Below are 14,680 nucleotides of genomic sequence, written 5' to 3'. Positions count from 1 at the left end.
TTGTTGCAGACAGTAAAAAAATGAGAGACATTGAGGTTTTGGCAGACTACACAGATGGGGTGTACTTTAAACAACACTTGTATTTCAGAGACCATCCACAGGCTCCACGTCTTCATTTTTATGAAGATGAATTTGAGATTGTAAATCCATTGGGTTCCAAAAGGAATAAATACAAACTGTGTGCCTTCTGTTACACTGTAGGGAACAGTAGTGACAGGTATGGGTCAAGACTTAGCCACACTCATTAGCCTTTATGGTTCGTTATACCCATTTGAAAGAATGTGGACTAGACATAATACTTCAACCTCTCATAGATGACCTCAGAATGCTCTCAACTGATGGTTTCACTGTAACCTTTGATGGAACAGAACACAGAGTTAATGCTGCTCTTGCAACGTTATCATGTGACAACCTGTCAGCACACATGGTCGGAGGATTTTCAACCTCTTTTAATACAGGCAGAATCTGTAGGTTTTGCATGGCTTCTTACTTAGAGATGAAGCAAAACATTTTGTTAGGAGGATTTTGTTCTTAGAACTACAAATGTGCACATGTATCATACTGAATGTGTAAAAGATGACAGAGAAAGTGCTCTTTTATATGGTGTAAAGGGAAACTGTAAATTTGATGTGCTGGAGCATGTTGATGTGACCAGGAGTCTTACCCCCTGATGTCATGCACGATATGTTAAAGGGAGTTTTACCTCTTGTAACGAGATTAGTAATCTGTGAAGCTCATAAACAAAGGCATATAACTATTCACAAGAGTTTAAGCACACCATTTTCATCTCTACCCGTAGACCTACAGAATACCATGAAAGCACATGACAGCCTTAGAGATGTGCAGTTTGAGGGAAAGGTGCTTCAGTGTGTTTCGTGCTTATCTGCTACTAATGCTAAGTATGCCCTTAATGATGTTTTTGTTATAGGTCATGTGCATACTGTAAAAGGTTCAGTGAAATACAGACTCAGTACTGACACTGTATGGATTCTGTGTGGAAAAATGTTGTGTACTCTTGTCTTTTGACAGTGATTTCCATGCTTACCATATCAAATTTGACAAAGATTGGACGTTGTTAAATCCAGGAGATGAGTTAGACCGTCAAGCTCTCGATATGTATTGAATTGATGATGGCCCACCTGTCAAATGATTTTCTCAGCACGATATGTAGCCCGTGCAATCCGAGTGACTTGAGCGACTTAAAAAAATCAAATAAATCTGACTGAAACATCCATAGTACATGTTGGACTGTTTAAAAGCAGATAAATTCGGAACTGTTATACAGTAATGAACACTCTGCCTTCAGTATACAGTACAGAGGTAGATTTGATATGGAAATGGAAGCTGCAGCAGCGGGACGGGGTGTCTGTCCGGTTGAATTGTGTTCGTGCGGCTATGCCAGGTATTGTAGCAATAGTCTCCTAATCATAGTCCAGCTGTATGTTTTATTTCGCAGTTTACAGATAATACAAAGTCTTGTGTCCATCAGATTGTCAAAAAAAAAAAAAGAAAAAGATTTTGCTGTGTTACATGACACGCGCACACTGCGGTGGTTTATTAGGTTGGGCTGTAATTCTGAGAATTTAAAAAGTGCGTCTCCATGTCGATACGTCGTCCTGCTCCTGGTAACTATAGAATGTCCAGGATCAAACATTGGTCAGAGTTGTTCACAACTTTGCCGAAAGCACACGCTTTTACGCTGCTCTCCAGATAGCAAAACCTTGCGACTTTCTCCGAGACTTCGGATCTGAATTTGAACATCTTCGACTTCTCTCCTCTATACCTACCATTTTCAAAAATCCATTCGACTACTCAGATTTTCGCCTTGAGTGCCAACGTTGGCCTGCTTAGGCCTTTCGGCTACCAATACAATTCATCGGTCACGTCGTTTTTCTGTTTAAGCAGCCTTGAGGATTAGCATTATTTACTGACGGAATCTCTACAGATTTTGGAAAATCCAGACAACTGTTCATTTCCTCACATTTAAACCAATAATTGTTCAGTTGGCTGCTGTTAAAATTAATCGGACTGATTGTAAGATCTGTATTTTAACGCCTACTTTATCAAAAGAGTAATTTAAAAAATCGTTTTATTTTAAGAATTCACACGGGAGACCGTTGGTAAGTAGAACTAATTTACATTTTCCCTCGCTGTGTTTGGTGGTATTAATCTGAGCTTTTTTCTAGAGTTTCCTGCATCAGTGTACAACGCCGGTTCTGATCTGTTTGACAAGCTATTCAGTAAGTAAACTTATTATTATTATTATTATTATCATTATCATTATTATGATTATTATTATTATCATAGTTTGTTATCTTGATCTTACTTCCGTGATGGAACTAATTTGAAAAATGCATTTGATTCTAACACTTCGATGTCATCACATAATTAAATGTTACACAACCTTAACTTTTATGGCTCTTTTTTCGTTTATCCATTCATTCATTCATGTACAACTGAGTATCAAAAATATCAATATACTGCATTTTTTAATTGGTGAAATTCACCGTATTTAGATTTATATGTTGTTACTCGTATCCATTATACTTAAGCCTACAGTAGTTTTGTTTCATCTGATGTCTCCGATCTCAGTTCTTTCTCTTTTTTTGCAGAACGTCGGAGGTATGGCTTCTGAGGGCTTGAAGAGAAATGCCTCGTGGGAAAAGACCCAATTCAATGAGCAGGTAAGTCTATGTCAGAATTCAATGACTTTGCCTTTGTCAGATGTAAATTATTCCCTGCACTGACCGCAATGGATCCCTCTGTATTACAGCGTAATCTGCTCAAACAGTTTCTGGTCCAGAGAGAGAGGGTCCTGCAACCACATATCACAACCACTCCCATGAAGGAATGGAGCATCTTCTGTGGGAGAACAGCCTTCACTGAGAAGTAAGTGTGAGGCTATCAATAGTAAAATGTCTCAGCAATGCTCTGATTTTTTCTTTCACAGAATATTACCAGTTTCCTAACAAGACATACCTTTTGAGAGTAACCTACTGTTAAATTCCGGGTAGCTTGCTTTGTAGTAGTCTTGACTGTCATAGTGATAGGATGTAGTCATAGACTCTCTTGTTGAACAAGTCATTCAAATGCCATATTTTATTTTCTTAAGATTTCTAGACTTCGTTGGAAAGAGGATAGTCTATCTCAATGAACTGGTGAGTAATTGTGGAAATATATCATGCTGCTGCACGTCTATAAGTATTTTGTTTGCTCAGATGCTGTATTAAATGAGTAAATTAGCATGTCTTTATAAAAGAAGTAAGAAAAGAGTACCTGCGTGACTTTGCCTCATTAGGCGACATTTTACTGGAACACTCTGTTTAACCTATCTGCAGATGTGGCTTGTTAAAAGCCGATGCAAGCCAGGAGCAATTGAGGAGGAAGTGCTTCGTGAGGTCCGCATGGAACTAAGCCTCTCTCAGCAATTCGCTTTGAAGGTAATATGGCCGTAAACCACAGCTACTTTTTATGTTGATGCAATTGGATGATGCATCAGGTGACAGCAAACATTTGGCTGATTTGTACTCGGAAAACATTCTGAAAACACAATCTCTCTCCCGTGTAAAGATGACCTTGAAGAGGCTGGAGGCCTTGATTGAGAGATTCAGAGCAGCCCTGGACTCACTTGTCAGCAAAATCCTCATGCCAATTTTATTTGGGTCTCAGGAAGAGGTAAGTGCTTTTTTAGATGCGTTTGCTTATTTTCAACATTTTCAAGCCCAGTATTATAATCACTTTCTCTCCCTGTGTTTCTCTCTCTCTTTCTCCTATTCCTTGCTTTCTCTTTCTCTCCCTCTTACACTTGAAGAGCTCATCAAGAACACAGAGTGCCAATAGACCACGCTCAGCACCCCCTCCACGAGTCTCTCCCAAATCAGCAGAAGCCTCCATAATATTACGGAGCTGCAGCAGAATGATCAAGTGCCTACTAGATGATCCAGTTCAGCAGTTGACAGTTATGGCACCTCTGATCAATCGCAACTCGCTGATGAAGGCCGGGACGTGTTCTGGAGAGAACAATGGTGCTATGAAGGACCTTTTTAACCTGACTACCTTTAGCAGCACAGTAATGGAGGTGTCAAGGAGCGACTTGAGTCAGCTGGAGGATCCCTTCTCGAACGCCGAGAAACTCATATCAGCAATTATCGAGAAGGTGAGAAGAAAGATCTTGAACCACCTCTGTAAATGCAATGGATTATCCCACACCGGCAAACTCCTGGAAATGTTCTTGAATTCCAAAGCCGAAGCTAAAGACGTCATAAATGCAGTCTTCCTGAAGATTGCAGAGGTGCCCAGGACTGACGCCCAAAACGATCCACCCATGGGAAGGTACTTGGATCAGTGTATTGTTATTAGTGCCTTGAATGACATGGAATTCAGGCTGAAAAGGCTTGCATCCAAAAGCACGTGGATCCCAAAGCAGATCGCAGTGTGTGAAAACACCATTGCAAATATAATTAATCGGGTCCTGTTCCTGTCAAAAGACGACTCCAACACAAGCAGTGATTCTCCACTTGTGTGGTCCATTGTGGGTGAGACCAAGACATTGTTAAAGCAGTTCCCCTGGATTCAAGTGACTGGAGTGGAGGACTCTGCTAATGTTTTGAAGGACCTGTCGACTGCCTCTGTAGTTGCCGGATGTGTAGTGAGGAAACTGGACGGCTTGGTAGGATCATGGAGTGGACTTGAACAAGCAGAAGTCGGGACCCGGTCAAAAATCATAGTCCACCATGTTGCTCGTCTTGTGGCAAAAGACGTTGCCCATTGCCTGTCAGACAAGTCTTTGGAGTATGACTATGAAATTACACAAAACATAATCGCGTCCACTCGATTTCCTGCCAAGTATACCATAAAAAGTGAACTGGTGGACGACTTGGTGACCAGACTACTTTTGAAGCTTCATCCTCTCAACAAAAGAGGCACTCGGGAGTTGCCAAAACAAGACCTTTTGGCATTGTGTGTCAGAGTCTCCGCAATGACACACGGAGTTTTGTCCAAAATTCCTGACATCGAGGTGAGTGAAGAGGCTCCATTACCAACTTCGAGCATTTACAGAGCCACCTTAAATCTTCAGAGTGCCATAATTAAAAACTTTGGCACAAGCATCCAGGTAAAAAAACTGGTAGCGGCCAAGGACCCTCATGTTCTCGCTACCCTCCCAAGCATTGTGATCAACGAAATACTTAAGTTACATGAGTGTCCTTCAGATGATGGGTGCTTCCCAGAGTCGGCTAAGAAAATGGAGGAGGAGAAGCTGGAGGATTTGTTCTCCACACCATTGCCAGATTCCATGAAAATGGACATGTACAGCGAATTTGGCCCTTGGATACGGTCTCTTAGCACGTTCAGGAGGGCATATCGTCTTAACCCAGAGCTTGAGTTGGACGTCGTCTTGCAAAAGGTCGCTGAGCGTGGTAATCACAAAAGCGATGCCGTATGGATTCCCTTTGGGATATTAAAAAGTGAAGACGACAGTGATGTGCTTAATGGAGAAACTGAGAACCCATTAGCTATGGACTGCAGCCCCTCAGCTGTCCTGAGACAATTTCCAAGAGCTAGAATCTTTGGAGAGGTGGAGAAAGAGCAGGCTGTGCTGACTTCCAGTCCTGGGCACAGTGTTTCGAACAGCAGACATGAGACGGCTGCTTTAAACCTCCCAATAAAGGGCCAGACCGACTCAGCGAACGTGTCAGACAGTGATGCGATCAAAAACTGCATTGTCCCTCTTGATGTCGTGCTGACGGTCCTACGTATAGCTTTGCGTTTTGATCTCACCAACACAAACATTGAGCCCTCATCTCGAGAAGACAGTTTCGTCAAACACTTGTGCATTTTGCTGCAGGAGGGACTAACAAAATATCAGAAGAACAGAGTGTTCCTCCGTAACCTGGATAAGGTGCTGTCAGACCCAGAGAGCATGAGAGACTACGCCTGCCGTGTTAAGTTCTCTTTAAACGACGAACTGAAGACCATACCTCGCTTGGATAAATTTGAGGGACCCTTCTTGAGATATAATTTGTATAACGACATGTCTGAAAATCTGGAATTGTTTAACATATTGAGCAAACATATGGTGGATCATTTGAAACCGGTGGTCAGCTTCTCTGAGGACACTAAGGATGGGGATTGTACCCCATTCAGTGTGAACATTCCGGCAGTCAGAGTGAAGAGTACCAGCCAAACACAGAGACCAAAGACTAGCCTGGAAGTACTGACTGAGAAGGAGAAAGAAGAGGACCGAGCAGAACTCTACAGACCTTTGACAGAACAGGAAAAAGAGCAACTGGTGAGACAAACATGTAGTCAATTGCTTTTGACTGGTGGCATTCCCAGTCAACCTGTACATGTCCTTAGGACATCACTGTGGTACCTAAGTAATGTAACTTTGTCAGTGTTTTTATTATATGTCGTTTTATCATATTGTTAGTGTTAGAGTGTTATATTACACTGTATTGTGTAAATTATTCAGAAAAGAATACAGCCCAACATTTATCAAAATGATTCTCATTGCACACTCAGAGGCAACATTTCTCATGGATATATTGCAACTTACAATGTTCATCTGCTTTTGTGTGTTTAACAGATGAGAGACAGAGATGCTGAGCAAAGTGGTAAGTTTTCAAATTTGACCTTTTGTATGTGAGAATATTTGAAATCTCTTAGAGAGTTTCTAAGTCATATCTTAGTCCAACTGTTGTTCACCTCATATATTCTGCTATCTTGTCATTACCCTCCAGTGTGCTTGATTAGATGAAGCTATCACTCATTCTAAAATGACTCCCTGTTTTTCCCCAGCCCTGAAAAAGAAAAAAAGATGGTGGGAGATTTTTTTCTGCTGCTGTAGATGAGCGAAAAGATCAAGAACACCCGAAACATCTACCAGCATCTTTTGAGACTCCACACTACCAGCTTCACTCTTTAGAATTCATTGGTTTCTAGCATATATAGCATAATCATTTATACACTATATATTTATTTCCATACATTTACATATATTTTATTGATCTGCATTTCTTGCAGTCTTTTGACCATTAACTAGAACTTCATTTGACAGTGGTCAGTCATATTGCAATTTATTTATTTTGTTGTGGGCATATAAAGCCCTTTGAGGCTTTAAGTAGTGTTGTTGGACTCCAAATAAACTTGAATTTGACCTTGAACTTGAAATAGTTTATTTTTATTTTTCATAAACATAATATTACATATCACATGTTTATTTTTCATAAACATAATAACATACATTAATTTGCTCATGTCATCTTAAGATCACATCATGTTTTAGAAGAGTGTGAAACGTTGGACATAGGCTGATATCATGGGAAATATTCAAAGCTATTGAAGGAAATTCAAAGAAACTGTTATGAAATAATGTTCCTTGTGTTCACATTTATCCTGACAAGAAGGATACAATCCAAAATCTTCAAGATCGCCCTGAAAGACAGGATCAATCAGATTATAACACATACACACATCTCTCCTAACAGCCAACTGGATTATAACACATCTTTCCTAACAGCCCGTCAGATTAGAGCCGGCCTGTTGCATGGGTGGTATAGGCGAATGCTAGGGGCGCTCCAAATGAGGGAAGAAAAAAAAAATCAAAGTTTTTAAATTTCACTTTTTTTTTTACTAGTATTGTTTTCTCTATGTCATGACAAGTTAACAATTTAAATTACAGGGTGACCAGGCCCCCGTGCAAAATTTCATTGTGCGAAATTCATAGGATCTTTCAATAGTATCTGTCTGCAGAGCCACAGAACCGCAGTTTTACGCCTAAGGGCAGTTTCACACCGGCAGTGGCATTCAGCACATGCGCTCTTGGCTTATGTTAGCGACTGTTAGGCTAATCTACATTTCAGTAGCTTTAAAACATAATAATAATAATAATAATAATAATAATAATAATAATAATATTTATTTAGAGCCCAATATCACTATTTCTAGTCTCAAAGGGCTTTACATGTCTATAACAAAGTCAAATCAAAATTATATCATGCATAAGTTCGAGAAAATAGATAAGTCTTTAGTTTTGTTTTAAAGGTATCGAGAGAGTTTGCTTCTCTAACTTCTTTAGGTAAACCATTCCAAAGGAAGGGAGAGTGGTAGGAAAAGGCTCGGTTGCCAGCGGACTTCTGTTTAACTCTTGGAATGACTATTAATCCAGAATCTTGAGAGCGCAGGGTGCAAGGTGGGTTATAGGGTGTAATTAAGCCAGACAGGTAGGAAGGCGCAAGCCCATGTAAAATTTTATATGTTAATAAGAGGACCTTTAAATCTGCCTTTGCATGAATTGGGAGCCAATGAAGGGAAGCCAGGACAGGGCTAATGTGATCAAACTTCTTCGTTCGGGTTAGAATTCTAGCAGCAGCATTCTGGACCAGCTGAAGACTATTGGTACTAGAGGCAGGCAGGCAAGAGTAAAGAACATTGCAGTAATTGAGGCGAGACATGACGAATGCGTGAACAATGGTTTCTGCATCAGCCATACTTAGAAAGGGCCTAATTTTAGCAATGTTACGGAGGTGATAAAAGGCAGTTTTGGTTGTGTTCCTGATATGAGTGACTAGCGAGAGACTGGAGTCAAAAATCACACCAAGGTTCTTAGCTGAAGAGTTTTGAGAGATGATGCAGTTGTCAAAATTTAGAGTTAGATCACTAAAAAGACGCTTATGCGTAGGGGGACCAATGACCAGCATTTCAATCTTGCCTGCGTTAAGCATCAGGAAATTTGAAGACATCCAACCCTTAATAGCACAAAGACATGCCTCAAGGTTAGCCAATTTAGACTAATGCCAATTTGGTTTTCCAGGCGCTTTAACTATATGGTGTGATCAACCGTGTCAAATGCTGCACTCAGATCAAGCAGAATAAGAACAGAAGTAGCACCAGCATCCATGGCTAATAAAAGATCATTAGTTACTCTAGTAAGCGCAGTTTCAGGAGAGTGAAAACACCTGAAGCCTGACTGAAATATTTCAAACAGACTGTTAGAGGACATATGGGCTATCAGCTGAGCAGCTACAATTTTTCAAGTATTTTTGAAAGAAACGGGAGATTAGAGATCGGCCTATAAATATTTAAGGCTTCAGGGTCAAGCTTTGGTTTTTTAAGTAAAGGATTGATCACGGCTGTTTTAAAAGAGGGGGGTACAATACCAGATTTAAGTGACATATTTAGAGTGTATAAGATTGTTGGGCCAAGAACTGAGAAAAGCTCCATGTAAAGTTTAGCAGGTAGGGGATCAAGGAGGCGAGAAGCTGGTTTAGCAGAATGCAACAATTTGGACAGCGCGTCGAGAGAGATAGGGTTAAACTGAGTTAAAGGGTGCACATCCTGACTAATCTTAGGCGCAGTAACAGAAAGCGTGCAGGCAGTCTGATTTGATAAATTAATTTGAATATTACGACGAATTAAGTCTATTTTTTGCGAGAACAATTCAACAAAATCGTTTGCGGTAAAAGGGCTAGATTGAGGGGAGTGATTCTGGGTGAGTTTAGATATTGTATCAAAAAGGAACCTGGGGTTATTTTTGTTAACATTAATTATTTTCGAGTAATACTCGGATTTGGCTGTGTAGAGTCTGCGTTTATAATCTTTCAGGCTGTCGTGCCATGCAAGGTGAAAAACCTCTAGTTTGGTTGTCCGCCAGTTTCGTTCTATTTTCCTACACACCTGCTTCAGCGCGCGGGTTTCATTATTAAACCAAGGTGTTAAGTGTTTACGTCTATTTTTTATAGTTAATGGTGCTACCATATCTAGTACATTACGAAGGGTAGAATTTATGCTGTCCGTCAAGTCGTTCAAAGATCACTCTCCCACTCCTTTAAGTTTTTTTTTTTAATATATTTTGCCCACTTTGGCATCTTCTTCATGTTGTTACCTGCCAGTGCACTTGCATTGCTAAAAAAAAGTGCGAGAAGAGCGCAGCAACACTGTTTAGTAACGTCATGATGACTGATTGGAGACTCCAATCCAATCAGTCTGTGACGGATCAACTCTCCGTCACGTATGGACTGTTTGCAGGCACGAACTGTTCATATCCATTCACCGCACAAACATACACATTCACCACACAACATGGACTGAGTTAAAGTTAAATATTTATTGATTGTTGTTACTGTGATTTTGTCGTGTGTGTGATGTCCAATGTCTTTGTTGATTGATCTGTAAATAAGAGAGAAAGAGACTAACGTTAGCGTTCTATATCATTCCATATCATTTCCGATTAAGTTGGCCAACAAATCCATTCGCATATTCCATTATCCTCCGTTTACCATTAAAAGTGCTACGTTAGGTTATGTTGTCTATGTGTAAATGTTGATTGATTGTTAAGTGTAAGAGGTTCACTTACCTGTGCGATGTTTCCTGGAGGTGAGGTTGCGGCAGTGACGTCAAAGAAACCGGCACGTCACAGCCTCAGCTATTTTAAAACAAAAGTCCCGCGAACTCCACAGGAGGTCCGCGGGCGTCACATCCTGTTTTTAACTATAAAAGCCCTCCATTTTGTTTTAGACGGGGTGGGATGTTGTTGGTTGGTTGGTTGTTGTGGTTATTGGAGTGTGATAGAGAAAAATTATTGAAGAATTTATGTCTTGTTTGTTTTCTACTGTGAATAGTGTAAATAGTGTAAATACGTTTTGGTTTGTTTTTTTTTCTTTCATTTTTTTTCACATTTATTATTGGCACAAAAATAAATTCACTGGGTGTTCGTCACAAAATCACAATCTTGACTCCTGCTGCCTCCTTGCCTAAGACGGCTCCGTCACACAGTCCAATCACATCCAATCACAGTCCCCATCCAATCAGTCATCATGGCGTTACTAGACATCATGACGTTACTAGACAGCCACATTCTTCTCGTGCTTTTTTTTTTTTTTTTTTTTTTTTTAGCAAAGCATGTGTTGCCAGATTGGGAGGGTTCCTGATTCCAAACCACCCCTGCCCAAACCAAATTTGACCTGCACAATCAAATTCAAAACCCGCCTAATCCGGCAACACTGCGATCTGAACCCACGTGTTCTCCTGCCAGTGCATTTGTATGGGAGCTTCCTAACCTAACTGGAAAGCGGTTGCTACTGTCATTTACTGCGACTGTAAAAAAGAGTCTGTCGAACTCTTAAAGTGACACCAACTATTTAGTGAAGAAAGCAATCAACGAACACAAGCTGACTAAATTACAGCTAAAATACAGTACATAATTTCAGCTAGAGTTGCTAACAAAGTACTATTAAAGTGTTATCAATATATAGCTGTAAAATTATCTGACATACGCCTACTTATTTTACAACTAAACACTATCACCTGTTAGTAGAAATGAGATATAACCACTATTTCAGAGATGATGAGACCAACAGTAGTTTTTATATTGTTGAACAACCTGACCATCGTATAGCCTCATATTATTTTTATTTACAAAGGTACATTTTTGAGGTAATTCTTTCTTGAACTAAAGGCCTTGGACTTATTGGTCCATATTGTGCCAATGGTAAAGAGAAATTCTGGTTAATGGTTCACTGTGAATATTAGACTTAATGCTAATATCACTTAACTGTAACCATAACCTTATTTCAGAACCTGAACCCAGTGAAATTACAGATATTCTGAAAAACTCTATTCTTAGCGCAGCGCTCTGAACACTGAGCCTAGAAATTATTCAGAATAACTCTTCATTAGCCGTACATATAATAAATAACAGCATTAAAGTAGCAAGTACAATAATGCTCCTCGAATTCAATACCTCTAGCTAACTAAGTTCGTGGATCACCGCATTCAGTGACTTGGGAATAATGTATCACATGCTAAAAGAGTAGGAATACGAACATACATGTTTATTACAACGATCAAATTCAAACGCTACAGAATGAATCCAATGTTGAATAAATTGTGGTTCGGGTGGAATTAAGGCACATCCGCTATGCACACACATACAACAGCATCTAAGCTACTCAGAAGAAGACAAACAACTAACGGTAGACAATAACAATGTCCTCGATGCCTAAAATATGTATGAATGACCAACTACATGAGTATGAGGCATTAAGCCCAACTTATACTTCTGCATAGCCGCATACCCTACACCGTAGCCTGATGCGCACCTCCCTAGAAATGTAACTATACTTCATACACCCTTTTGAGTGAGTAATTACTAATTACATGTACACACCTTTAGAGTGCAGTAGAATTAGTTTTAGGCTATTCTAAACATTCACTTGATGTTTGGATTTCACTCTTGAATCTCTCAAAAACAAAATCTTCAAAAAGCACTGGAGTTGTGCTTTGTAACTCAGGAAAACACGGAGCAAATTACAGCCTGGATTTTAACATAACATTCAGTATGTTTATTAAAAATATTCAGTCTTTTCAGTTCATGTGGTTTATCTGGAGAGCACTTTCTGAACGCAGCCCCAGTGCAAAGGGACCGACTAAAATGTACAGTACCTGTGCCAGTAAATTGAACTTATTTAGAATCAGAATCAGAATTATTTGCCAGTACTTGTCAGACATGGAAATTTGTCTTGGCATTTCTTGAAACTGATCAACACAGGGTAACAAAAGCACAGGTATAGACATAAGCCACAGAATGGATAAATATGCAAAATGAAGGTTCTAAAATGTTCTGGATGGGTGTGATTTGCAAAATCATGATGGAGGGTTGCTTCCTGAAGTCTATTATCATTTCATCAGTAAGGCTTCTAAGAATAGGCTGCTTCCGTGAGGCGGCGTGCCGGGTCAAGCGCCGGCTTGCGTGTGCCCCAGGGGGCATGCTGGGAAAAAGCTTCTGTGGGGACCGAAAAGGCCCTCCCACCTGCTACCGCGGCATAACGGCCCCTGTCAGCGGGGGCAGTCCTCCCGCCCGGGCAGCTTGGGGGTTATCGCTTCTCGGCCTTTTGGCTAAGATCAAGTGTAGTATCTGTTCTTATCAGTTTAATATCTGATACGTTCTCTATCCGAGAACGCCATATTAAGCGCATTTTTAGAACAGGGAGTCGGCACAGGGGCTTGCTCCGGCCGCTCCACGCATCGGCTCGGTATTGCAGTGCTTCCGAGAGCGGTGCGCTTTCCTCTGGTTGGTCCAAAATTAGAGCAGAAGTGCTGAGCGTTTGCTCTCCTCTTCAGCCCAGTCTTAGAAAGCAGCCCATCGCTCCTGCGGCTGTGAGGAAACTTGTCAACGCTTGTGCCAGGGCCTTGCTGGATTGGCAACACCCCCCAGCCCAACACAAAGGGAGTCTGATGGTTCAAGTCTTAGCCCGCAAACAGAGGATGAAGGCTAGAACGCGATGAGGTGCGTCTCCCTGGCTACCGTCAAGTTTCAAGCCGCGCCAAGCCAGGGGGTCCCTGGGCCGCCGCCTGGCTGCTGGTAGCTCGGCTTTCTCTTCATTCGCGTACAAATCTTTCGCCTTTTACTAAAGATTTCCGTGGAGAGGAAGTTTGAAGAGTTCTCTGTATTTTTGGAGGCTCTGCCAAGGCAGAGCTGCTTTGAGCTGTCAAAGAACAGAAGCGGAAGCGGAAGCGGAAGCAGAAGGAGCAGCCTTGCCCTTCTCTTCCCTTGGCTCTGGCATGCTTTAGGACAGGCCTTGTTGTGTGTGCCTGAGGGAAGCCATGTGTGGGGCTCCTTGGACTGGTTTGTCCAAAGCCTTTGGCAGCGTTGATTTTGGCCAAGGCTTCTAAGAATAGGCTGCTTCCGTGAGGCGGCGTGCCGGGTCAAGCGCCGGCTTGCGTGTGCCCCAGGGGGCATGCTGGGAACAAGCTTCTGTGGGGACCGAAAAGGCCCTCCCACCTGCTACCGCGGCATAACGGCCCCTGTCAGCGGGGGCAGTCCTCCCGCCCGGGCAGCTTGGGGGTTATCGCTTCTCGGCCTTTTGGCTAAGATCAAGTGTAGTATCTGTTCTTATCAGTTTAATATCTGATACGTTCTCTATCCGAGAACGCCATATTAAGCGCATTTTTAGAACAGGGAGTCGGCACAGGGGCTTGCTCCGGCCGCTCCACGCATCGGCTCGGTATTGCAGTGCTTCCGAGAGCGGTGCGCTTTCCTCTGGTTGGTCCAAAATTAGAGCAGAAGTGCTGAGCGTTTGCTCTCCTCTTCAGCCCAGTCTTAGAAAGCAGCCCATCGCTCCTGCGGCTGTGAGGAGACTTGTCAACGCTTGTGCCAGGGCCTTGCTGGATTGGCAACACCCCCCAGCCCAACACAAAGGGAGTCTGATGGTTCAAGTCTTAGCCCGCAAACAGAGGATGAAGGCTAGAACGCGATGAGGTGCGTCTCCCTGGCTACCGTCAAGTTTCAAGCCGCGCCAAGCCAGGGGGTCCCTGGGCCGCCGCCTGGCTGCTGGTAGCTCGGCTTTCTCTTCATTCGCGTACAAATCTTTCGCCTTTTACTAAAGATTTCCGTGGAGAGGAAGTTTGAAGAGTTCTCTGTATTTTTGGAGGCTCTGCCAAGGCAGAGCTGCTTTGAGCTGTCAAAGAACAGAAGCGGAAGCGGAAGCGGAAGCAGAAGGAGCAGCCTTGCCCTTCTCTTCCCTTGGCTCTGGCATGCTTTAGGACAGGCCTTGTTGTGTGTGCCTGAGGGAAGCCATGTGTGGGGCTCCTTGGACTGGTTTGTCCAAAGCCTTTGGCAGCGTTGATTTTGGCCAAGGCTTCTAAGAATAGGCTGCTTCCGTGAGGCGGCGTGCCGGGTCAA

At 42.1% G+C, this 14,680-nt stretch overlaps 4 non-coding genes across 4 annotated transcripts; all 4 read left to right on the top strand.

Annotated features, from left to right (window-relative positions):
• Positions 1-12,874: 12,874 nt before the first annotated feature.
• Positions 12,875-13,065, top strand: LOC115824351 (U2 spliceosomal RNA). Its single transcript, XR_004025737.1, has one exon. It is a non-coding gene; the product is annotated as a U2 spliceosomal RNA (small nuclear RNA).
• A 296-nt stretch (positions 13,066-13,361) lies between these two features.
• On the top strand, positions 13,362-13,476 carry LOC115824303 (U5 spliceosomal RNA). The gene has a single exon (XR_004025693.1). It is a non-coding gene; the product is annotated as a U5 spliceosomal RNA (small nuclear RNA).
• A 370-nt stretch (positions 13,477-13,846) lies between these two features.
• Positions 13,847-14,037, top strand: LOC115824349 (U2 spliceosomal RNA). The gene has a single exon (XR_004025735.1). It is a non-coding gene; the product is annotated as a U2 spliceosomal RNA (small nuclear RNA).
• A 296-nt stretch (positions 14,038-14,333) lies between these two features.
• LOC115824302 (U5 spliceosomal RNA) lies at positions 14,334-14,448 on the top strand. Its single transcript, XR_004025692.1, has one exon. It is a non-coding gene; the product is annotated as a U5 spliceosomal RNA (small nuclear RNA).
• The last annotated feature ends 232 nt before the right edge of the window (positions 14,449-14,680 follow it).

Source organism: Chanos chanos, chromosome 11 (assembly GCF_902362185.1).
Source record: "Chanos chanos chromosome 11, fChaCha1.1, whole genome shotgun sequence".
Lineage (NCBI taxonomy): Eukaryota > Metazoa > Chordata > Actinopteri > Gonorynchiformes > Chanidae > Chanos > Chanos chanos.
The sequence above is the reverse complement of the archived record's forward strand: the minus strand, read 5'-3'. Positions and strand labels throughout refer to the sequence as shown.